This window comes from Ornithorhynchus anatinus, chromosome 2 (assembly GCF_004115215.2).
Source record: "Ornithorhynchus anatinus isolate Pmale09 chromosome 2, mOrnAna1.pri.v4, whole genome shotgun sequence".
Lineage (NCBI taxonomy): Eukaryota > Metazoa > Chordata > Mammalia > Monotremata > Ornithorhynchidae > Ornithorhynchus > Ornithorhynchus anatinus.
The window spans coordinates 142477809-142502377 of NC_041729.1; the positions used below are offsets into that span (position 1 = coordinate 142477809).

Below are 24569 nucleotides of genomic sequence, written 5' to 3' on the forward strand. Positions count from 1 at the left end.
CCCGGCTCCCCCGCTTGGCAGCCGTGTGACTGTGGGCAAGTCGCTTCACTTCTCCGGGCCTCAGTTCCCTCCTCTGGAAAATGGGGATGAAGACTGTGAGCCTCACGTGGGACCACCCCATTACCCTCTATCTACCCAGCGCTTAGAACAGTGCCCTGCACAGAGTAAGCGCTTAACAAATACCAACATTATCAGTACGGTGCTCTGCACGCGGTAAGCGCTCAATAAATACGATCGAATGAATGGATAAGGCTGTGAGCTCGTGGTGGGCGGGGATTGTCACTCTTGATCGTTGTGTTGTACTTCCCCAAGCGCTTAGTTACAGTGCTCTGCGCACAGTAAGCGCTCAATAAATACGATTGTTTGAAGGATGGCCAAGCCTAAGGTGGAAGCTCTCCCTCCCTTCAAAGTCTAATTGAAGGCGGGTCTCCTCCAGGAAGCCTTCCCTGACTGAGCCCTCCTCTCCTCCCGCCCTCTTCTGCGCCGCTCGTACTTGCTCCTTCATTCATCCTCTCTCCCCCACGCCACAGATGTATAATCTCTATATAAGTGTCATTTATTTCAATTAATGTCTGTCTCCCCCCTCTAGACCGTGAGCTCCTTGTGGGCAGGGAATGTGTTTGATGTTACCGCGTACTCTCCCAAGAGCTTAGTCCAACGGTTTGCACACAGTAAGCGCTCAATAAATACCACTGACTGACTGTCTGACCGAGCATCTGCCTGGCCTTCACTGAGACTGAGGCAGTTCCACCCAGATTGGCCTCGTGGGAACAACTGGGAGATTAAAACATGACCTGCAGCCGAGGGAGAAATGATTTGCTAAATAATTTTTACATTTGCTGTGTGACCCTGGGCAGATCACTTCTCTGGGTCTCCGTTCCCTCATCTGTAAAATGGGGATTAAGACCGTGAGCCCGATGTAGGAGGGGGACCGTGTCCAACCCGAATATCTGGCGTCGACCCCAGCATTTAGAACAGCGTCTGGCACGTAGTCGGCACTTAACAAATACCATGATCATTATTGTTGCTACCATTTATTATAATAAGTATAATAATGTACGATATTTATATAATCATGATAGTAACGCAGGACAGCGGCGACCGGGACCGGGGAAGGAGTAGATACACTCAGTAGTATTTATTGAGCGCTTACTATGTGCGGAGCACTGTCCTGAGCGCTTGGAATGAACAAGTCGGCAACAGACAGAGACGGTCCCTGCCGTCCGACGGGCTTACGGTCTAATCGACTGTACGGGACAGTGACGTTTGGTCCTGAGGCGGGATTTGACGTGGGGCAGTGATGGACGAGCCTGAGGCGGAAGTCAATCCAAGACAGTGATGATGACGATGACGACGATGATGTTGGTTGAGCGCTTACTATGTGCCAAGCACTGTTCTGAGCGCTGAGGTAGAAACAAAGTAATCAGGTTGTCCCCGGTGGGGCTGACAGTCTTCATCCCCATTTTACAGATGAGGGAACTGAGGCCCGGAGAAGGGAAGTGACTTGACCAAAGTCACACAGCTGATAAGGGGCAGGGCTGGGATGAGAACCCACAGGTTCTGTCTCCCAGGCCGGGGCTCTTTCCACCGAGCCGCGCTGCCTCTCTGCAGTGATGGTTGGGCCTAGGGAGGGAGTCAACATGGAGCAGTGACGGCTGGGCCTGAGGAGGGAGTTGACATGGCGTGGCGATGTTGGGGCCTGAGGCGGGAGTCGACATGGAGCGGTAACGGCCAGGCCTGAGGCGGGGGTCAACCTGGGAGAGCGATGCCCGGACCTGGGGCGAGGGTCAATTCAGGGCAGTGATGGCCGGATCTGAGGTGGGAGGCCACCCAACATGGTGATGGTTGGGCCTCAGGCGGGAACTGACATGGGGCGGCGATGTTTGGGCCTGAAGCCGGAGGCGACGTGGGGCAGGGATGGTCGGGCCCGAGGCGGGAGTCGACGTGGGGCAGTGACGGTCGGGTCTGAGGCGGGAGTCGAAAATGGCGCAGCGATGTTAGGGCCTGAGGCGGGAATCGACATGGGGCAGTGATGTTTGGCCCTGAGGCGGGGGTTGACGTGGGGCAGCGATGTTTGGGCCCGAGGCGGGAGTCCACGTGGCGCAGTGATGGTTGGGCCCGAGACGGGAGTCGACGTGGGGCAGTGATGTTTGGGCCCGGGGCGGGAGCGGACGTGGCACAGCGATGATTGGGCCCGAGGCGGGAGTCGAAAACGGCGCAGTGATGTTTGGGCCCGAGGCGGGAATTGAAAACGGCACTGTGATGTTTGGGCCCGAGGCGGGAATCGACACGGGGCAGTGATGGCCGGGCTTGAGGCGGGAGTCGACGTGGGGCGGCGATGTTTGGGTCTGAGGTGGGAATCGACGTGGGGCAGTGATGTTTGGGCCCGGGGCGGGAGCGGACGTGGCACAGCGATGATTGGGCCCGAGGCGGGAGTCGAAAATGGCGCAGCGATGGCCGGGCCCGAGCCGGGAGTCGACGTGGGGCGGCGATGTTTGGGCCCGAGGTGGGAATCGACGTGGGGCGGCGATGGCCGGGCCCGAGGCGGAAGTTGAAAATGGCGCGGTGATGGCCGGGCCCGAGCCGGGAGTCGACGTGGGGCGGCGATGGCCGGGCCCGAGGCGGGAATCGACGTGGGGCGGCGATGGCCGGGCCCGAGGCGGAAGTCGACATGGGCAGTGATGGCCGGGCCCGAGGCGGGAGTCGAAAATGGCGCAGCGATGGCCGGGCCCGAGGCGGGAGTCGAAAATGGCGCAACGATGTTTGGGCCCGAGGCGGGAATCGACACTGGGCAGTGATTACTGGGCCCGAGGCGGGAGTCGAAAATGGCGCAGTGATGGCCGGGCCCGAGGCGGGAGTGGACGTGGCACAGTGATGACCGGGCCCGAGGCGGGAGTCGAAAATGGCGCAGCGATGTTCGGGCCCGAGGTGGGAATCGACACTGGGCCAGTGATGGTTGGGCCCGAGGCGGGAGTTGAGGTGGGGCAGTGATGTTTGGGGCTGAGGTGTTAACGTTGGTACTTGTTAAGCGCTTACTATGTGCAGCGCACTGCACTGGGGTAGACCCGGGGGAATCAGGTGGTCCCCCGTGGGGCTCCCCGTCTTCATCCCCATTTTCCAGACGAGGGAACTGAGGCCCAGAGAAGATGTGACTTGCCCACGGTCACTTAAGGGCCATGGGGCAGTGATGCTTGGGCCCCGGGCAACGGGGGGCCGGTGGGGGCGGCCCCGGGGGGGGGGAGGGGAGGGGCAGGTCGGTGGGTGAGGCGGAAGTCCCCTCCCCCCCCCCCTCGGGCCCCACGTGAGGCGGGGGCGGGGCCGACAGGCAGTTCCGGGCTCAGAGGTGACGGGCGCGCGGCGGGTGGGCGCGCGGGGCGCGGGCGCGCGGCCTGGCGTCGGCGGAGCTGGTGGAGCCCCCGGCCGCGGCGCAGGCGCAGGTACCGCGGAGGGCGGGGGGGGGCGCGCGCAGGGGGGATGGGGGGGAGGCCGGGAACCCCTGGGACCCTCCCCCCCCCCCCCCCCGCCCGCGGGGCCCCCTCCCCCCGGGGCCGGGGGGCGGGCCGGGGGGCGGGGCGGGAGGCGGGCCCGGCCTCCTCATTGGGCGAGCGCGGGGGGCGCGCCCCGCCCCCGCCCGCCATTGGTTGGTTGCTTCGTTCATTCACTCGTTCGTTCATTCATTCATTCATATTCTTCCATTCATTCATTCATTCGCATCCTTCCATTCATCCATCCTTCCTTACTTCATTCCCTCCCTCCTTTCCTTCATCTTTTCTTTCTTGTTCTTCCTCCCTTCCTTCCTCTTTTCTTCCTTCCTTCCTCTTTTCTTTCTTCCTCCCTCCCTCCCTTCCTTCTTTCCTTCCTTTCTCTTTTCTTTCTTTCTTCCTCCCTCCCTCCTTTCTTTCCTCTTTTCTTTCCTTCTTTCTCTCTTCCTCCTTTCTTTCTCTTTCTTTCTTTCTTTCCTTCTTTCTCTCTTCCTCCTTTCTTTCTTTCTTTCTTTCTTTCTTTCTTTCTTTCTTTCTTTCTTTCTTTCTTTCTTTCTTTCTTTCTTTCTTTCTTTCTTTCTTTCTTCTTCCTCCCTCCCTCCCTCCCTCCCTCCCTCCCTCCCTTCCTTTCTCTTTTCTTTCTTTCTTTCTTTCTTTCTTTCTTTCTTTCTTTCTTTCTTTCTTTCTTTCTTTCTTTCTTTCTTTCTTTCTTTCTCCCTCCCTCCCTTCCTCCCTTCCTTCCTTCCTTCCTTCCTCCCTTCCTTCCTTCCTTCCTTCCTTCCTTCCTTCCTTCCTTCCTTCCTTCCTTCCTTCCTTCCTTCCTTCCTTCCTTCCTTCCTTCCTTCCTTCCTTCCTTCTTTTCTTTCTTCCTTCCTCCCTTCCTTCCCTTCTCTTCCTTCCTTCCTTTTTTCTTTCCTTCCCTCTCGCTTTCTCTCTTGCCTTCCTTCTTTCTTCCATTCATTCGTTCTTTCTTTTGACCTGGCATTCTTCCATTCATTCATCCCACCTTCCTTCTTATTTATTTCATTAATTATTTCAAGTTTATTATTCTTCCATTCATTCATTCATTCTGCCTTCCTTTTATTCATTCTTTCTTCCATTCATTCATTCTTTCATTCATTCATTCTTCCTTTCTTTCTTTTTTCCTTTCATTAATTCTTTTGACCTTTCCTTCTTTCATTCCTTCATTCCTTCCATTTATTCATTCTTTCTTTTGACCTTTCACCCTTCCATTAATTCATCCTTCCTTTCTTTCTCCATTTCTTTCATTCTTTCTTCCCTTCATTAATTCTTTCAACCTTTCATCTGTTCTTGCTTCCTTTCTACCTTTCATTCTTCCTCCCTTTCTAACTTTCATCCTTTCTTCCTTTCGTTCGTTCTCTCTACCTTTCATTCTTTGCCTCTTCATTTCTTTCATTCGTTCGGTCGTGTTTATTAAGCACTTACTATGCACAGAGCACTGTGCTGAGCCTTTGAGAAAAAACAATATTGATTAAGAGCGTGATCCTCGTGTGGGAGAGGGACCGTGTCCAACCTGAGGACTTTGTGTCTATCCCAGTGCTTACATCGGTGCCTGGCACACGGTAACAAATGCCACGGTTATTGTCAAGAGAAGCAGCATGGCACCAGCCGGGGAGTCCGGAGGTCATGGGTTCGAATCCCAGCTCTGCCGCTTGTCTGCCCTGTGACCTCGGGCAAGTCATTTCACTTCTCTGCGCCTCAGTCACCTCATCTGGAGAAGGGGGATTGAGACGGTGAGCCCCACACGGGACAAGGACAGTGTCCAATCTGATTTTCTTGTATCCACCCCGGTGCTTAGTACTGTGTGTCAAGTGCTGGCGCACGGGAAATGCGTAACAAATGCCCAGATATTACGTGGGAAAGGGACTTTGTCCAACCTGATGTGTCGGCCCAGTGTGGGTCAACCTGATTACCTTGTATCTCCTCCCCGCCACCTCCCAGCGCTTAGAACAGTGCTCGCCACATAGTAAGCGCTTAACAGATGCCATCATTATTATTATTATTATTGTTATTATTATTTCTTCGTATCCACCCCAGTGCTTAGAACAGTGCTCGCCACATAGTAAGCGCGTAGCAGATGCCGTCGTTATTATCATTATCATTTCTTCGCATCCACCCCAGTGCTTAGACCAGTGCTCGGCACATAGCGAGCACTTAGATGCCATCATTATTATTATTATTTCTTCATATCCATCCCAGTGCTTAGAACAGTGCTCGGCACAGACACTATCATTATTTCTGACTCCCAGGCCCGGGCTCTAACCACTTCACCATGCTGCCGTGCATTCATTCACTTCATTCAATCGTATTTATTGAGCGTTTGCTGGGTACAGAGCACTGTACTAAGCGCTTGGAAAGTATAATTCGGCAACACGTAGAGACGATCCCTACCCGACAATGGGCTCACAGTGTAGAAGGGGGAGACAGACGACGAAATGAGTAGACGGGCATCGATAATATCGGAATAGATGAATATAATTATAGCTATATACACGTCATTAATAAAATAAATAGGATAATAAGTATGTACAAATATACACAAGTGCTGTGGGGTGGGGAAGGGGGTAGAGCAGAGGGAGGGAGTCGGGGAGATGGGGAGGGGAGGAGGAGCGGAGGGAAAGTTGGGGCTCAGTGTGGGAAGGCCTCCTGGAGGAGGTGAGCTCTCGGTAGGGTTTCGAAGAGGGAAGAGAGTCGGTTTGGCGGAGGCGAGGAGGGAGGGCGTCCCGGGGGTCGACGGCGGGACGGGCGAGACCGGGGGACGGCGAGGAGGCGGGCGGCGGAGGAGCGGAGCGTGCGGGGTGGGCGGCGGAAAGAGAGAAGGGAGGAGAGGTGGGAAGGGGCGAGGGGACGGAGAGCCTCGAAGCCCAGAGTGAGGAGTTTCTGTTCGGAGCGGAGGTCGACAGGCCACCGCCGGAGGTGTTCGAGAAGGGGAGTGACAGGCCCGGAGCCAGAAGACGAGCCGGGCGGCGGAGCGAAGAATAGACCGGAGCGGGGCGAGAGAGGAGGAAGGGAGGTCGGAGAGAAGGCCGACGCGGTAGTCCGGCCGGGGTATAACGAGAGCCCGTAGCGGTAAGGGAGCCGTCCGGGCGGAGAGGAGAGGGCGCATCTTGGCGATGTCGCAAAGGTGAGACCGGCGGGTCTCGGTGACGGATCGGATGTGGGGGGCGAACGAGAGAGACGAGTCGAAGACGACACCGAGATCGCGGACCCGAGAGACGGGAAGGATGGTCGTACCGTCCACGGCGATGGGGAGGTCCTGGAGAGGATATAAGTATATATCTATGATTCCATTTATATTGATGTGTGCTTACTCGTTTTGATGTCTGTCTCCCCCCTTCTAGACTGTGAGCCCGGCTTGGGCGGGGATTGTCCCTCTTGGTCGCCCAACTGTACTTTCCAAGCGCTCGGTTCGGTGCTCTGCACAGAGTAAGCGCTCCGTCGACGTGAACGAATGAATGAAAATCCTATTTCGGGTTTCGCGCGAAGGAGAGGCGGCTCTCGAAAAAGCACAGAGGGTTTGCGTGTCCGTGCGCGGCGGGCGTGAGCGGGCGACGAGCGTTTCCCCGAGGAGAGCTGGGGCAGAGCCTGGTTTCCTGGAGGGCAGAAGCCTCGTCCACAGCTGGAGGTGACTCGGCGGCCCCACGCGGACGCTTTTCCTCCTCTTCCTCCTCCTCTTTCCTTCCCTCTCCCTCCCCACCGAGCGGATACGGGTGCCACCGTCCTCTCGGAATGTCGATCGAGGCCGCAGGCCGAGGGCGGCCTTCGGAGAGCCCCGGGCACCCCGGCCCTCCGTCTCCCCGGCTCGGTCCGCGCGAGGGGGGAAGGGTTTAACGGGAGTCCGGCGGCGTCGGTGCGGCCGGGGAGTCCGGCGTCCGACCTCGTCCGGCCGGCCCGGACCGTGATCTCTTCTCCGGCCGGGTACCTTTCGGGCCAAAGGGGCCGGCTGGCGCGGGGCCTTGGACTCTGGTCTCGGCTGAGCGGTGAACCGCGTGGCTAACGACGGTCCCGGTTACGGGGTTTGATGACCGGGAGTCCGGTCCGGAGGCCGCTCCGGGGGCTGAGAGATCTTACGATGAGCCGGTTTCTTGGCGACGCTGGGAGCCAAATGGAATAAACAGGGGCGGTACGTAAGTGATGAAAACTTGCAACTCGCCGCTTTTTCTTTTTTTTTTTTCATTAGAGGAATGAAGTACCCTGCTCTGGAAGTCCAAACTTGAGAAGGCCTTTTTGTTTTGTGTTTCGGTTCGGTCATCCGGGCGGCAAAAATCGGGGTCAGATCAGTAGAGGAACACGACGTCGTATTTATCCCCAAAGAGAAAAGGAAAAGGCGGTATTATGTTGCTGATTTGACTACGGCATCAATGTGTTGAATGGAATCAACCAGTTAAAAGGTGTTTTCCATCTTAGGAGGTCGATGGAAGCTTTTTTTTCCACTTGTCAGCTGTGTGACTGTGGGCAAGTCACTTCACTTCTCTGTGCCTCAGTTCCCTCATCTGTAAAATGGGGATGAAGACCGTGAGCCCCACGTGGGACGACCTGATTCCCCCGTGTCTACCCCAGCGCTTAGAACAGTGCTCTGCACGTAGTAAGCGCTTAACAAATACCAACATGATTATTATTATTATTATTATTTTTCTCCCCAGTTGTTGGATTACGTCATTATTCCGATCAAAGGTAGAAGTGCCAAGATGCTGTCTTTTCTACTGGGAGTAATAAGAGTAACGGCGATATTTGCTGAGCACTCAGTACGTACTGAGGTCTGGGGTGGATACGAGCAGATGGGGTTGGACACGGTCCGCGTCCCCCGTGGGGCTCACGGTCTCAATCCCCCATTTACAGATGAGCTAACCGAGGCCCAGGGAAGTGAAGCGACTTGCCCGAGGTCACTCAGCGGACAAGAGGCAGGGCCTGGATTAGAACTCATGACCTTCTGAATAATAATAATAATAATGATAACGTTGGTATTTGTTAAGCGCTTACTATGTGCAGAGCCCTGTTCTAAGCGCTGGGGGAGATACAGGGGAATCAGGTCGCGCCCCCCCCCCCCCCCCCCCGTGAGGCTCACGGTTAATCCCCATTTTCCAGATGAGGTAACTGAGGCCCAGAGAAGTGAAGTGACTCGCCCACGGTCGCACAGCTGACAAGTGGCAGAGGCGGGATTCGAACCCATGACCTCCGACGCCCAAGCCCAAGCTCTTTCCGCTGAGCCACGCTGCTTCTCTGAATCCCAGGCCGGGGGGAGGAGCGGCCGTCTCCGGGCATCTTATTTAAATCAACCGGTGGTATTGGAGGACTCACCTTGGGTAGATCACTGTGCTAAGCGCTTGGGAGAGTCCACTACCAGATTGGATAGACACGTTCCCTGCCCACAAGGAACGTACATAAGGAAGAATCTATTGATTCGTTCATTCAGTAGTGTTCACTGGGCGCTTACTATGCGCAGAGCACTGTACTGAGCGCTTGGACAAATCGGCAACCGACAGAGACGATCCCTGCCCACTGACGGGCTCACAGTCAGAGATGGTCGGCTCCCCGGAGCCGAGAAGACAGATGAGCGTGGCCCATCCGATGGACGCCTCCTCTCTCCGGGAAGGGATCTCGGAAGGCGGTCTCTGACCGGCTGTCAGTCAGTGGTACCGATTGAGCGCTTACCGCGTGCAGAGCACTGACCCGAACGCTCGGGAGAGTCCAAAAGAAAAGACGCGTTCCCCGCCCGCGGCGAGCTTACGGTCTAAAGGGACAGATAGACGCTTCGGCTTAGGAAGGCTTTCCGTCCGTAGAACACGAGCCCCTCGCTGTCATTTGCCCTTGTACGCGTACGCCTCTCTCGTCGTCACCCTCCCCTCCCTTGTCTCTGCGTTTGCGATGAAACCCTTTTCTAGGGTTCGGACGTTCTCGGGCGCCGGGGAGGGGGCTCGTGACCCCTCGGGCCGGGAACAGCCGCCGGAGAGAAAGCGGACGGTTCCGCGGAGACTCCTCCCGGCCGTCCCTCCCGGTTCGCCTCCGTACGGAATTTCCTGGGTCGCGTCGGGTGTCTTGACGGTGGAGCTGAACGTTTACCGTCCACCCCGAGTCGGTGACCGAAGGGGCCAAAGCGGGAGACGGTTTGCCTGGAAGCGGTTTCATTCGCTGGTGTTTTCATTCGGTAGTCTCTGTTGAGCGCTCACTACGTGCAGAGCACCGTACTGAGCGCTTGGAATGGACGAATCGGTAACGGATAGAGACGGTCCCTGCCCTCTGACGGGCTCACGGTCTAATCGTAAGCCTAAGCGATCTGGGGGGGAACGCTAAAGGAAGGGTCCGAAGTTGACGGAGGACTGTGGAAACCACCACCGGACAGCGACAGCCCGGGCTTGGGAGTCGGAGGTCGCGGGTTCGAATCCCGCCTCCGCCACCTGTCAGCTGTGTGACTGTGGGCGAGTCACTTCACTTCTCTGGGCCTCAGTTCCCTCATCCGTCAAATGGGGATTAACTGGGAGCCGGGGGGGGGGGGGGGCGACCCGATGACCCCGTGTCTACCCCAGCGCTTGGAACAGTGCTCTGCACACAGTAAGCGCTTACCACGTACCAGTATTATTAAAGCCCACGCTGGCGTTCTTGTCCCGAGCGAGACGTTGCGGAGGGGATATTGGAAAGCGCCCCTTTGGACTGCGTGGCCTTCAGAGGTAGGGTCGCGAGTTCTCTAGAAAACTGTGGCTTGACCCGCCCTCGACAGTATCCCGCACCTTGGGCATCGGTGACACCTTCTCTCATTCCTTCACTCGATCGTGTTTATTGAGCGCTGTACTCAGCGGTTGGGAGAGTACAGTACAACAACAAACAGACGCGTTCCCCGCCCACGATCGCGGCGTGGCTCGGTGGAAGGAGCCCGGGCTTCGGCGTCAGAGGTCACGGGTTCGACTCCCGGCTCTGCCGCTCGTCAGCCGTGTGACCGTGGGCGGGCGGCCTCGCTTCTCTGGGCCTCAGTGACCTCATCTGGAAGATGGGGATGAAGACTGTGAGCCTCACGTGGAGCAACCTGATTCCCCTGTATCTCCCTCCCCCAGCGCTTAGAACAGTGCTGTGCACCTAGTAAGCGCTTAACAAATACCAACATTATTATTATTGTCACAGTCTAGAGGGGAGACAGATGTTAATAGAAATAACTCGGTGACAGACGCAGACATAAGTGCAGCGGGGCTGGGCGGGAGGATGAATAGAGGGAGCCGGTCTGGGCGCTGCAGAAGGGAGCGGGAGAGGAGGAGAGGAGGGCTTAGGGAAGGCGTCACGGGTTCGGATCCCGGCTCTGCCGCTCGTCAGCCGTGCGACCGTGGGCGAGTCTCTGGGTGACGTCTTTAAAATGGGGATGAAGACCGTGAGCCTCACGTGGGACAGCCCGATGACCCTTCTTCTCCTCCAGCGCTTGGAACGGTGCCCCGCACGTAGTAAGAGCTTAACCGATACCAACGTGATTATTCTTCTTGGAGGAGGTGGGCCTTCAAACGAGGCCGTGAAGCGGGGGAGATCCCTGTGCGTCGGATTTGAGGAGGGAGGGCGTTCCAGGTCAGTGGCGGGACGTGGACCGGGGGTCGACGGCGGGACAGGTGAGGTGGAGGCCCAGTGGGGAGGCGAACGGCGGCAGAGGATAACAATAATTATAATAATAACCTTGGTATCGGTTAAGCGCTTCCTATGTGCCGAGCGCTGTTCTAAGCGCTGGGGGAGGTACGGGGTCGTCGGGTCGTCCCACGTGAGGCTCACCGTCTTCCTCCCCGTTTTTTACAGATGAGGAGGCCGAGGCCCAGAGAAGCGAAGTGACGTGCCCACGGTCCCGCAGCTGACAGGTGGCGGAGCCGGGATTCGAACCCGTGACCGCCGACTCCCAAGCCCGGGCTCGTTCCACCGCGGGCTGGGCTGGAGAAGGAGAGGAGGGAGAGGAGGCGGGAAGGGGCAAGGGGACGGAGAACCTCCGAAGCCAATGGTGGGGAGTTTTGGTTCGCTGCGGAGGCGGATTCGTTCGTCGATTCGTTCATTTAGTCGTATCTATCGAGCGCGTACCGTGTGCGGGGCACTGTACTGAGCGCGTGGGAGAGTATAGTTTAGTAATGAGCAGAACCGTTCATTCCCTGCCCACCGCGGCAACCACGGGAGTTTCTCGAGGAGTGGGGAAACACGGCCCTGTAGGCAGAGAGAAGGCTACGCGTTCACACCCTGTCCGGCAAGCCAAGGCGGGGGGGATTCGTCTAGCGGAGACACGGCCCGACGTGAGGACGGCCGCCCAACGGCGCGTTTCGACGCCCGTAAAAAGGCGAGGATTGAAGGGGCGATCAAATGAAAGGGGAAATTAAAATTCATGATTTCCACGGTGAGCCGAATCACCCTTCCTCATAAAAGCCGAGGCCTCGCTCCGCTCGGGCACGAGGCGGAGTTAAAACGGATCCGTCGAGAGCCGCAGAAATGGGCCACCCCGACTCAGAGGGGTTTAGCAACGTCGCGTACCTGTTTCACGTTTCGCGGGATGAAAGTTTGCCCGGAAGGTTGATGGCGACACTTCGCCGTCGCCCTCGAGGGTCGTTTTAGCGATTTCATCTTTAGGGCCTTTTCAGCGGGGCTCGTCTCTTCTGCGTTGCCCTCGCCAGGGAGTATCTTCGGGGGGGATGCGAGCTCGTTTGTCGACGGATTAATCGGTGGTATTTATCGAGTGAGCGCAGTAAACTAGAGTCGGTTGACGCGTTCCTTGCCCGCGAGGAGCTTCCGGTCTCGGGGCTGAGCGCGCTCAGTACAGCGCTCTGCACCCAGTGAGCGCTCAGTAAATACGGTGGAATGAACGGAGGGGGAGGCAGACGTGAAAATGAATGATGGACGTGGACGTAAGTGCTGTGGGGCCGAGAGGCAGCCAGAGCCCGGGCCTGGGAGTCAGAAGGTCGCGGGTTCTAGCCCCGGCTCCGACGCTCGTCGGCTGTGTGACCTTGGACCGGTCGCTTCACTTCTCTGGGCCTCAGTTACCTCATCTGTAAAATGGGGATGGAGACCGTGAGCCCCACGAGGGACGGGGACCGCGTCCAACCCGATCTGCTTGCGTAACGATAGTTATGGTATTTGTTAAGCGCTTACTATGCGCTGAGCACCGTTCTAAGTGCCGGGGGAGATGCAGGGTCATCAGATCGTCCCGGGTGGGGCTCACGTTTTTTTTTTTTTTTTTTAAATCCCCATGTTTACAGGTGAGGTGACTGAGGCACAGAGACGTTAAGTGGCTTGCCCAAGGTCACACAGCAGACGAGTGGCGGAGCCGGGATTAGAACCCACGACCTCCGACTCCCAAGCCCGGGCTCTTTCCCTCGTATCCAGCGCTTAGCACGGTGCCCGGCGCGTAGGTGAGCGCTTAACAGATACCATAATTATTATTATTATTATTATTATTGTTAAATACCCTACAGATACCATAATCGTTATTATCAAATACCCCCATTAATCAACAACGGGTAAAGATCCGAATACGGAGCCGACGCAGAAGGGAGAGGGAGGAGGGGAAGTGACGGCTTAGTTGGGAGAGGCCCCTCGGAGGAAGCGTGATTTGAATAAAGATGGATATCAGTCCATCACGTATGTTTGAAGCTGCCGCGTTAGTCCAAGGGACCGTCTGTTTCTGTCGCCGGGGATTCCTCTGACAGACTCAGTTTCTTTCTCGGACCGTTGAAGTCGCTTCCCGGGGCATTTTAGAGCGCTCGTAGCGCCCACCTCTGCGGCATTTGACGGCAAGGGAAGGAAAGACACACGACGGCCGCCGGAATCGGGCGCCGACGATCGGCCCCCTAAGCCGTCGACGCGACCGTGGCGGGCCGCGCTTCTCTTCCGAGGGGTACTCGGGGCCGGTTTCCAAATATCGTTTCATGACCCCTTTCCCTCCGAGAGTTAAACGGGGAAAACTTTACGGACAAATAAAATCCTCTACCTGGCATTTGGGACGATTTGTGTTCTCAAGTCACGGATGTTATAATCGCCCGCACATTTGTAGGAGAGTATCTCACGAGCGGGGCGGAGAGGGGAGAAGACCCGTAAGTCTCGAACAGACGCGCGCTTTCTCTTTGCTCGGTGTTCTCGACGGGGGCTGTTGTCCATCCGTGGGGACGCGAGCCCCGCTCTTATCGGTTGTAGATTTGGCCCCGGGGAAAGCTTTTCAAGTTGCTTAGAGAAAAAGAAAGTAGCGAGAGGGGCAGGTGAAGAGAAAACGGAGCCGGGGGTGTCAGTTTTGCGTCATCCCGCCGCCCGGCCCTCCTTATCTTCGTTTCTCGGTGCGGCTCTTTGGGTTTTCCACCGCCCGTCGACACTTCTCCCGGCGACTAGGCGGAGGGAGGGAAAGGAGGTGACAATCAAGGGAACCCTTCTGCCAACCCTGGACTCTCTCCAACGCTTAGTTCGGTGCTGGGCACGTAGCAAGCGCTCATCTAACCCCACCGATCCGTGGTCCAGTCGATGTGCTCTCAGACAATGTCTAAACAGCGGACCACGTCGGATTCCCACCTGGGTACCTAGCAAGCGCTTATCAGATAGCGCAGTTATTACTATTATTAGATCCATGATCATTTTAATTATTATTTCCCCTACCTGCGATATCGTCATGTCTCCCCCCCCCCTCTAGAATGAGAGTCCCCGATAGGCGGGATCGCATATCGCTATTGTTCTCGTCCGCCCGTCTCCCCCGATCGGACCGTGAGCCCGTCAGAGGGCAGGGACCGTCTCTATCTGTTACCGATTCGTCCATTCCAAGCGCTTAGTACAGTGCTCTGCACCGAGTGAGCGCTCAATAAGTACTATGGAGTGAATGAATGAATTTCACTCGCCCGAGCCGCTAATGTAACGGCCGGAGCACTTTAAGCACTCACATGTCATCCGTTGCCTGCCGTGTCACCTTGGCCAAGTCTCCTGACTTCTCCGCGCCTCAGTTTGCCCATCTGTATAGTCGGGACCGGAGTCTCCCATTCTCCCTCCCAGTTAGACCGGGAGCCCCGTGTGAGGCAGAGGCTGCGTCTGACCGGATCCTCTCGGCACAAGGTGATTCAGATGATGGAGACGATGTGGTTGGTCACATAGTAAGTGCCTAACAAATTGTCATTAATAATGGTGGTATTTGTTAAGCGCTCACTAGGTGCCGAGCACTGTTCTAAGCGCTGGGGGGCGGGGGGGATACAGGGTAATCAGGTCGTCCCACGTGGGGCTCACCCACCTTTCATCCCCATTTGACAGATGAGGGAACCGAGGCCCAGAGAAGTGAAGCGACTCGCCCACGGTCACACAGCTGACAAGCGGCAGAGCCGGGAGTCGGACCCGTGACCTCTGACTCCGAAGCCCGGGCTCTTTCCGCTGAGCCACGCTGCTTCATCGACGTCCCCGGCGGGGTGATGGGCTGAGGGAGGATGTTACATCCAGATGACCCCAGGTCTTGAAGAAAATTGCACTCACAACTCTTTATCTTGCTTTACACCGTCCACATGACTGCCTTTTAGCAACTGTGGTATTTGTTAAGCGCGCAGTGTGCGCCAGGCACTGTAATGAACGCTGGGGTGGAGACGAACGGATCGAGTTTATTTTAATGGCATTGATGCCCGTCTGCTGCTTTCGTTTCGTTGTCCGTCTCCCCCTTCTAGACTGCGAGCCCGTCGTCGGGTAGGGATCGTCTCTAACTGCTGCCGAATTGTACGTTCCAAGGGCTTAGTACAGTGCTCTGCACACGGCGGGCGCTCAATAAATGCGACCGGATGAGTGAACCAACATGGGGCTCCCGTTCCCGATCCCCACGTTCCGCCACAGAGGAGTCAAGCGATCTGGCCGAGGTCGCGGAGCAGGTGCAAGGCGGAGCCGGAAGCAGCGTGGCTCAGTGGAAAGAGCCCGGGCTTGGGAGTCAGAAGTCATGGGTTTGAATCCCGGCTCCGCCGTTTGTCAGCCGCGTGACCGCGGGCGAGTCGCTTCGCTTCTCTGGGCCTCGGTTCCCTCATCTGCAAAACGGGGATTAACCGTGAGCCTCCCGTGGGGCCAACCCGATGACCCCGTGTCTCCCCCAGCGCTCAGAACGGTGCTCTGCACATAGTAAGCGCTTAACAGATACCGGCATTGTTATTAGAACCCGTGACCTCGTGACCGTTAGGTCCGTGTTCTATCCACTAGGCACGCGGCTTTTCCAAGCTAATCTGTCGGTGGCCGTCGCATCGCGTCGGAAATCGGAAATACCAACCGAGGGGCAGCTGTCTGATAGACTGGATTGCGGCCGTCTTGACGACACGAGTGGCTTGGAATGAAAGAGAGGGAGAGAAAAGACAAGCAGGGTGCCCGACGAGAGATGACAATAATAATGTCGGTATTGGTTAAGCGCTTACCATGTGCCGAGCACCGTTCTGAGCGCCGGGGGAGAGACGGGCTCATCGGGTCGCCCCACGTGAGGCTCACGGTCTTCATCCCCATTTGACAGAGGAGGAAACTGAGGCCCAGAGAAGTGCAGTGACTTGCCCGCAGTCACCCAGCTGACAAGCGGCAGAGCCGGGAGTCGAACCCGTGACCTCCCGCTCCGAAGCCCAGGCTCCTCCCACTGAGCCCCGCTGCTTCCGAAGGGGCCGGGACTGTCGTCTGTACGGTGTTCTGCCCGGGAAAGCAGTGTGGCCCAGTGGAAAGAGCACGGGCCTGGGGGTAGAACCTGTCCACCACTTGTCCGCCGTGTGACCCTGGCCGAGTCACGTGCCTTCTCTGGGCCTCGGTTCCCTCCCCTCTAAAATGGGATTAAGACGGTGAGCCCCACGTGGGGCGGGGACTCAGTCCGACCCGATCTGCTTGTGTCCACCCCAGCGCTTAATACAGTGCCTGGCACATAGGAAGCCCTTAGCGCTTATCATTACTGTTAATATTATTATTTAACTTTTTACGCTTCAGTTCCTTCCTCCGTGAAAGGGGGATTAAGACGGCGAGCCCCGTGCGGGACAGGGACTGGGTCCAACCCGATCAGCTTGTATCTGTTGCAGCACCCGGTACAGTACCTGGCGTTTGGTAAGCGCTCAAATACCGTGAAAGAAAAGAAAAGGAAAGAGGAAACCCACCTAACGGGACCTCTGGCCTCGGGCCCACCGTAGCGTAACACGGAAGCCGTTGTATCGTACTCTCCCAAGTGCTTAGTACAGTGCTCCGCACACAGTAAGCACCCAACAAATGCCGTCGAATGAATGAACGAATCGGATCGGTATTACCGGGGGCCAGTTTAGCGAGCGGAATGGCGTGGAAAGAGCTCGGGCTGGGGAGTCGGAGGTCGTGGGTTCGAATCCCGGCTCCGCCACTTGCCAGCCGTGTGACTTCGGGCAAGCCGCTTCACTTCTCTGTGCCTCAGTTACCTCATCCGGAAAATGGGGGTTGATTGCGAGCCCCACGTGGGACAGCCCGATCACCGTGTATCCCCCCCACGCTGAGAACGTAGTAAGCGCTTAACAAATACCGAGATCACTGTTATTGTTAAATTCGGAAAGGTTTCCTTGTTCGTTTCTGTAGGGACCGCGAGTTCCTGTGTGAGCAGGGAACGTGTCTACCCGTTAAACTTTGCGCTCCCAAACGCCCAGTCCGGTGTTCTGCGAACGGTGACCTCGTACTAAGTGCCTCCTATCCGGACTCGAGCGAATGATAAGAATCACCTCCGTCTCGCGGTGTAGTGGCCGGCCACGGCGGTAAAGGAAGGAATGACAACATGAATCACGTTACTAAGAGACCCAGGGGTGAAATCAGGCAAGACAGCTTGAGTGCCTTGGACTTCACAGCTTTAGGGTTGGGTTTTTTTTTTAGTGTCTCAAGAATGGCCTTTGAGCCGTCCATTTCCAGGCGAGCTATAAACCGAATGGCTAAATCCCGTTGGTTCGGCCTCGACGGATTGGCTCAAATCCCCGCTTAAGTGCCGCCCCGGAACGCAAGCGCTTATCCTATCCCGCTCGGGTGACCGCATCAGCCTCCTCGCTGACCTCCCGGCCTCCTGTCTTCTCCCCACTCGGGTCCCCACTTCACTCCCCCGCCCGGATGGGTTCCCGACCCGAAACGTTCGGGCCGTGTTTCCCCTCTCCTTAAGAACGTCCGCCGATTTCCCCTCCACCTCCGTATCGAGGGTGGGTCAGTATCCGGCGAGGCTCGCCGGAAAGAGCCCGGGCTTGGGAGTCAGAGGTCGTGAGTTCGACTCCCGGCTCTGCCGCTCGTCAGCCGCGTGACCGTGGGCGAGCCGCTTCGCTTCTCTGGGCCTCGGTGACCTCATCCGGAAAATGGGGATTAACTGTGAGCCTCACGTGGGACGACCTCATTCCCCTGTGTCTGCCCCGGCGCTTAGAACAGTGCTCTGCACATAGTAAGCACTCAACAGATACCGACATTATTATTATTATCCCTTCTCTCCTTCTCCAGCCCAGCCTGGCTTATCTCTCTACAGAAAGCGTCTGGGCATGTCACCCCCTTCCTCAAATAATAATAATAATAATAATGATGATGATAATGTCGGTATCTGTCAAGCACTTACTATGTGCAGAGCACTGTCCTAAGCGCTGGGGGAGATACAGGGTCATCGGGTTATCCCACGTGAGGCTCACAGTCTCCATCCCCATTTTACAGATGAGGGAACTGAGGCCCAGAGAAGTGGAGTAGCTTGTACAGCACTTAGTATGGTACGTGCTCTTCCCCCCGTAAGCGCTCGATAAATACGACTGACCGCCCGCCCGAAAGCAATAGCGATGCAAATAATAGTTCTGTTATCACGAATGTTGACCTGACGTTTGTCCCACTAAAGGAACAATATGCGGTGCTCATCCCCGACCCTGAAAGCTTTGAGGCCAGTCGGTCGTATTTACTGAACGCTCACCTCCCGGTGCGCCCGGCCCTGTATACTAAGCACTTGGAAAAGCGCAACGTAAAATTTGTGGATGTGTAAAGAATAGTAGTTACGGTATTTCTTAATAATAATAATGTTGGTATCTGTTAAGCGCTTACTATGTGCGGAGCACTGTTCTAAGCGCTGGGCTAGATACGTTTTCGACCTCTTAAAAAGAAAACGACCATTTGCCGTCGGTGATTTTTGGGTGGGGGGGGGGGGGATGGTTAAGCCCGTCGACGAAGTCGTCGTGAAAACCGTAGGACCTCGCCTTGTGCGAGAACACTTTTCCCGAAAGAACGGATGGCCGTTGGGCTACTCCCGGGAGTTACGGCCGGTCATTTCCCACAGATTCTTTCCGTTGTGACCGTGTGGCTAGGCCGAGGTCTGGAAGCATCCGGATCGTCTCCGAGCGCTCGCTTTCGCCGGACTCCCCGCAGAATTCGCCCCGTCCCTCTCCGATGTCGGATGACGCGGCGGGCAAGGCCCGCGTCTCCGCGTGGCTCGGTGGAAAGAGCCCTTGCTTGGGAGTCGGAGGTCATGGGTTCGAATGCCGGCTCGGCCGCTCGTCAGCCGCGTGACCGTGGGCGAGTCGCTTCGCTTCTCTGGGCCTCGGTGACCTCATCTGGAAAATGGGGATTGACTGTGAGCCTCACGTGGGGCGACCTGATGACCCCGTATCTCCCCCGGCGCTTAGAACGGTGAGCACTTATCAGACATCAACATTATTTTTATCGTTACTCTCCGCCTTGGAGACGCGCCATCCCCCTCCGCGCCGGGCGAATCTTCATCCCCGCCGCAGGGCCACGCGCCCCGGCCGGCCCTGGGACTTTACTAGAAGTCGCGGGATGAAACCGGAGCCCGGGCGATTTGGGTCCCAACGCTAGGGCCGGATTCTCGGCGACCCTCATCGTGGAACTGGTGGTTTCGGTGTGTATCGAGGAGGAAGGCGGGTCACGTTCCCCAAACCGCGACGGAGCCCGGGAGTCTTTTCCTCGACCGTTCTCGGCGGAGGGGTCACGGCGAGGGGAAAGGTTGCAGCTTCGGTCCCGGCCCGTCAACTAGGGATTCTCCGGTGTCTCTGTTCCCTCTCCTGTTTAAAAGAACGTCCCGGATGGAGGGTCGGGGGGAGACGCCCCCGTTGATTTCACAAGCTGGAAGCGCTTCGTGGCTTTGGCTGGTATTTCGGGAGCGATTAGGGGAAGTCAATAAAAGACCGCCGCCGTTTTAAAGAGCCACCGGGTCATTATTGGAAATTCTGGCGAGGTTGGGAATCCGGGCCTGGCTTCCGAGGAAGCAGCCGGCGACTAACGGATGCCCTGCTCCGGGTCGCCTGCCGCGCTGCTGGTTTGCCCCCGTGGCTTAGGGGCCAGAGCACCGACCTGGGAGTCAGATGGGTCATGGGTTCTAATCCCAGCTCCGCCGCTTCGTCTGCTGGGTGACCGTGGGCAAGTCGCTTCACTTCTCTGGGCCTCGGTTACTTCGTCTGGAAAATGGGGATTAAGACTGTGAGCTCCGTGCGGGACGGGGACCGTGTCCAACCCAATTCTCTGGCATCCACCCCAGTGCTTAGTACGGTGTCGGGCGCATGGAGCCCAACAGATACCTTCTCGCCCCCAGGGAAGCAGCGTGGCCTAGTGGAAATGCTAATAATAATAATGATGATGGTATTTGTCAAGCGTTTACTATGTTCCACACATCGTTCTAAGCGCTGGGATAGATCCAGAGTAACCAGGTCGTCCCACATGGGGCTCACAGTCTTAATCCCCATTTTCCAGACGAGATACCTGAGGCACAGAGTGAGGTGGCTTGCCCTAGGTCACACAGCGGACGAGCCGGGATTAGACCCCACGGCCCCTGACTCCCGAGCCCGGGCTCTTGCCACCGAGGCACGCCGCTGCCCGCGGCACGGGCCTGGGAATCAAGACCTGGTTTTCTCAACCCGGCTCTCCCCGTTGCTCTGCCACGTGCTAGCCGGGTGACCTTGGGCAAGTCGCTTCACTTCCCTGGGCCTCCGTTTCCTCACCTGCCAAATGGGGCCTCAGTACCCGGTCTCCCTCCCACTTGACACCGTGAGACCTGTGCGCTAACCTCAGCGCTCAGAGCCGTGTCTGACACCTAGTATGCGTTTGACGGGGAGCCCGAACCAAACACGGGGCCGCTGACTGGCTCTGGGATCAACCGGTTGTATTTATTGGGCGCTTGCTATGTGCGGAGCACCGCACTGAGCTCTCGGGAAGGTACGGTACGACAGAATGAACAGAGAAGCTCCCCGGTCCGTAACGCGTTTACAGTCCAGAAGGGGAGGCAGACGGAAATGTGAACAAATTCGGCGCTGGCCCTGGGATCAACCGGTTGTATTTATTGAGCGCTTACTACGTGCAGAGCACTGCACTAAGCTCTTGGGAAAGTACAGATCAGACCGTAAGCCCGTCAAACGGCAGGGACCGTCTCTGTCTGTTGCCGACTGGTTCATTCCGAGCGCTTAGTCCGGTGCTCTGCACGTAGTAAGCGCTCAATAAATACTATTGAATGAATGAATGAATGAATACAGTAGAACAGAATGAACAGAAAAGTTCCCCGACCATAAGGCGTTTACAGTCTAGAAGGGGAAGCATGACAGAAATGTGAATAAATTCGTTCCTGGCTCTCGGATCAACCAGTTGTATTTATCGAGCGCTTACTATGTGCAGAGCACCGTTCTAAGCGCCGGGGTGGATACGGGGTCATCGGGTCGTCCCACGTGAGGCTCACGGTTAATCCCCATTTTACAGATGAGGGAACTGAGGCCCAGAGAAGTGAAGTGACTGGCCCACAGTCACACAGCTGACGAGTGGCAGAGCCGGGATTCGAACTCATGACCTCTGACTCCCAAGCCCGGGCTCTTCCCACTGAGCCACGCTGCTTCTCTAGCTCTTGGGAAAGTACAGTACAACAGAATGAACAGAAAAGCTCCCCGTCCGTAACGCGTTTACAGTCTAAAAGGGGAGGCAGACAGAAAAGTGAATGAATTTGGCACTGGCTCTGGGAGCAACCAGTTGTATTTATTGAGCGCTTACTATGTGCAGAGCACCGTACTAAGCTCTCGGGAAAGTACGGTACAACAGAATGAACGGAAAAGCTCCCCGTCCGTAACGCGTTTACAGTCTAGAAGGGGAGGCAGACGGAAATGTGAATAAATTCGTTCAATTGTGATTATTGAGCGCCAACCGGGCGACCCGATCTATGGAGAGGAATGGGCCGACTGCTTTTTTTGTGGGTTTTTTTTTAAGTGCTTACTATGTGCCAGGCACTGTTCTAAGCGCTAATCCATCAGGTTGGACACGGTCCCTGTCCCGCATTGAGCTCACGGTCTCATTCCCCATTTTCCAAGAGAAGTGAAGTTCATTCATTCATTCCGTAGTATTTATCGAGCGCTTCCTATGTGCAGAGCACCGTACCGAGCGCTCGGAACGGACAAGTCGGCAACGGATAGAGACGGTCCCCGCCCTCTGACGGGCTCACGGTCCGATCGGGGGAGACGGGCGGACGAGAACGATGGCGATGAATAGAGTCGAGGGGAAGGACGTCTCGTAAAAACCGATGGCAGATAAATAGAATCAGGGTGATGTACATCTCATTCAACAAAATAAAATAAATAGGGTGATGAAGATCTAGACGGTCGAGCGGACGAGGACGGTGCCGAGGGGGTGGGACGGGAGAGGGGGAGGAGGAGAGGGAAAGGGGGGAGAAGAGGGTTAAGCTGCGGAGGGGTGAAGGGGGGGTAGAGGGAGCAGAGGGACAAAGGGGGGAGCTCAGGGTGGGAAGGCCTCTCGGAGGAGGTGAGCTTTAAGTTTGGTTTCGAAGAGGGGAAGAGAATCGGTTTGGCGGAGGCGAGGAGGGAGGGCGTTCCGGGACCGCGGGAGGACGCGGCCCGGGGGTCGACGGCGGGACGGGCGAGACCGGGGGACGGCGAGGAGGCGGGCGGCGGAGGAGCGGAGCGTGCGGGGTGGGCGGCGGAAAGAGAGAAGGGGGGAGAGGTGGGAGGGGGCGAGGGGACGGAGACCCTCGAAGCCCAGAGTGAGGAGTTTTTGTTTCGTGTGGAAGTCGATAGGCAACCGCCGGAGGTTTTTAAGAAGGGGCGTGGCGGGCCCGGAGCGTTTCTGCGGGAAGACGAGCCGGGCGGCGGAGCGAAGGATGGACCGGAGCGGGGCGAGAGGGGAGGAAGGGAGATCGGAGAGGGCCAAGGTGTCCGTGGTGGTTTGACGGTCTCAGCCAAGCTAAGCCCTGCGTAGAAAAGCGGGAAAGACGCAGAGATTTCCAGGACGATCAGCGGTGTCTCCCGAGCGCTTACTACGTGCGGAGCGCTGCTGGAAATGCACGGGAGGGGATAGCGGCGCTTGGGAGAACAAGGAAGACGCTCCCACCTGGCCCTCTTTCAGAGGGAAGGCTGCTCGGCACGGGATGGCGATCCCTCGCCGGGTGATATCGACCGGAGCAAGGGGGAGGACTTGGGGAAGGGGGTGGCGGGGAAACCGCAGCGCCGATCCCGGGCTTCCCAAGGAAGGAAGAGGGAAGTGGGAAGCTGCCGTTCGCCGGGAGGAGCGTGGATGGAGCCGGCCGGTGAGCCGGGAAGGACCCGGGGGGACGGGCCGGCTAGGGAAAGCCATGATCAACAGCGTGGCTTTGTTAATGACGAACAGTTAACGGTATTTGCGAAGCGCTTACCATGTGTCAAGCACTGTTGCAAGCGCCGGGGTAGATACGAGCTCATCAGGTGGTGGCTCAGTGGAGAGAGCCCGGGCTTGGGACTCAGAGGTCATGGGTTCGAATCCCAGCCGTGTGACTTTGGGCAAGTCGCTTCCCTTCTCTGGGCCTCACTTCCCTCATCTGGGAAATAATAATGTTGGTATTTGTTAAGCGCTTACTGTGCGCCGAGCACCGTTCTAAGCGCTGGCGGAGATACGGGGTCATCGGGTCGTCCCACGTGAGGCTCACGGTCTTCGTCCCCATTTTAGAGATGAGGGAACTGAGGCGCAGAGAAGTGAAGTGACCCGCCCACAGTCAGCTGACAAGTGGCAGAGCGGGATGAAGACTAGGAGCCCGACATGGGAACACCTGATCACCTTGTATCCCCCCGGCGCTTAGAACAGTGTTTTGCACCTAGTGAGCGCTTAACAAATACCAACGTTATTATACCAGGTAATCGGGTTGTCCCAGGTGGGGTTCACCGTCTCCATCCCCGTTTTACAGACGAGGTGCCTGAGGCACAGAGAAGCGAAGTGACTCGCCCGGAGTCACCCAGCCGACAAGTGGCGGAGCCGGGATGAGAACCCACGACCCCCGACTCCCAAGCCTTGGGCTCTTGCCACTAAGCCACGCTTTTTCCACGAAAAGATTCATTCATTCAGCCGTATTTACCGAGCGCCTACCGAGTGCAGAGCGCCGTACTAAGCGCTTGGGGTGTACAATTCGGCAACAGATGGAGACGATCCCTGCCCATCGAGATGATTGTAGCTCAGAAGGACGCTAATAGATGGGTTCGCGGAGTTGGACGTGGCATCTGCGGGGGATCCAGCTGTCCCGGTTTGTAAAACCGGGCGGACAGGACCACGGTTCCTTAGAACTTTAGTTTGGCCCGGGCCATAATGCCACATCGTCACCACACTCATTTTGATGGGCTCCCGGGGGGGACCCTGACCTCCGTGGTCCCTGGTTTTTTTCCCCGCTCCCTCGTCCGTCGCGGCATCTTCGGCGAGCGAGCCGGTCTGAGGAACGGGATTCCGCGACCGTATTTGGCTCCGGCTCGCCGCCGTACAGTTTCGGTTCCGCGTCTGCCGACTCGGTCGCGTTGTGTCCTCCCACGCTCTGCCCGGCCTGGTGGGTGAGAACCTTGGCCCGGGAGTCAGAGGTCGTGGGTTCTGATCCCGGCTCCGCCACCTGTCTGCCGTTCGACCTCGGGCGAGTCGCTTTGCCTCCCCGGGCCTCGGTTCCCTCATCTGGGATTGAGAGCGTGAGCCGCAAGTGGGACGGGGACTGTGTCCAACCTGATCATCTGGTGTCCACCCCAGCGCTTAGAACGGGGTTTGACACACCGTGAGCGCCTAACGAATACAGCGTGGCTCAGTGGAAAGAGCCCGGGCTTCGGGGTCGGAGGTCATGGGTTCGACTCCCGGCTCTGCCACTTGGCGGCCGGGTGACTGTGGGCGAGTCGCTTCGCTTCTCTGTGCCTC

General features: G+C 57.1%; 1 protein-coding gene across 5 annotated transcripts in view; it reads left to right on the forward strand.

Annotated features, from left to right (window-relative positions):
* The first annotated feature begins 3363 nt into the window (after nucleotides 1-3363).
* CCDC91 (coiled-coil domain containing 91) overlaps nucleotides 3364-24569 on the forward strand; it is a 496853-nt gene continuing 475647 nt past the window's right edge. For 3 of the 5 annotated variants that reach the window (XM_039911223.1, XM_039911225.1, XM_039911227.1), the window contains exon 1: nucleotides 3366-3437. The gene's annotated coding sequence lies outside the window, so the exon portion shown is untranslated. Of the gene's footprint in view, nucleotides 3438-24569 lie in introns of all 5 variants that reach the window. The other 2 variants (XM_039911226.1, XM_039911228.1) reach the window with 2 other exon arrangements.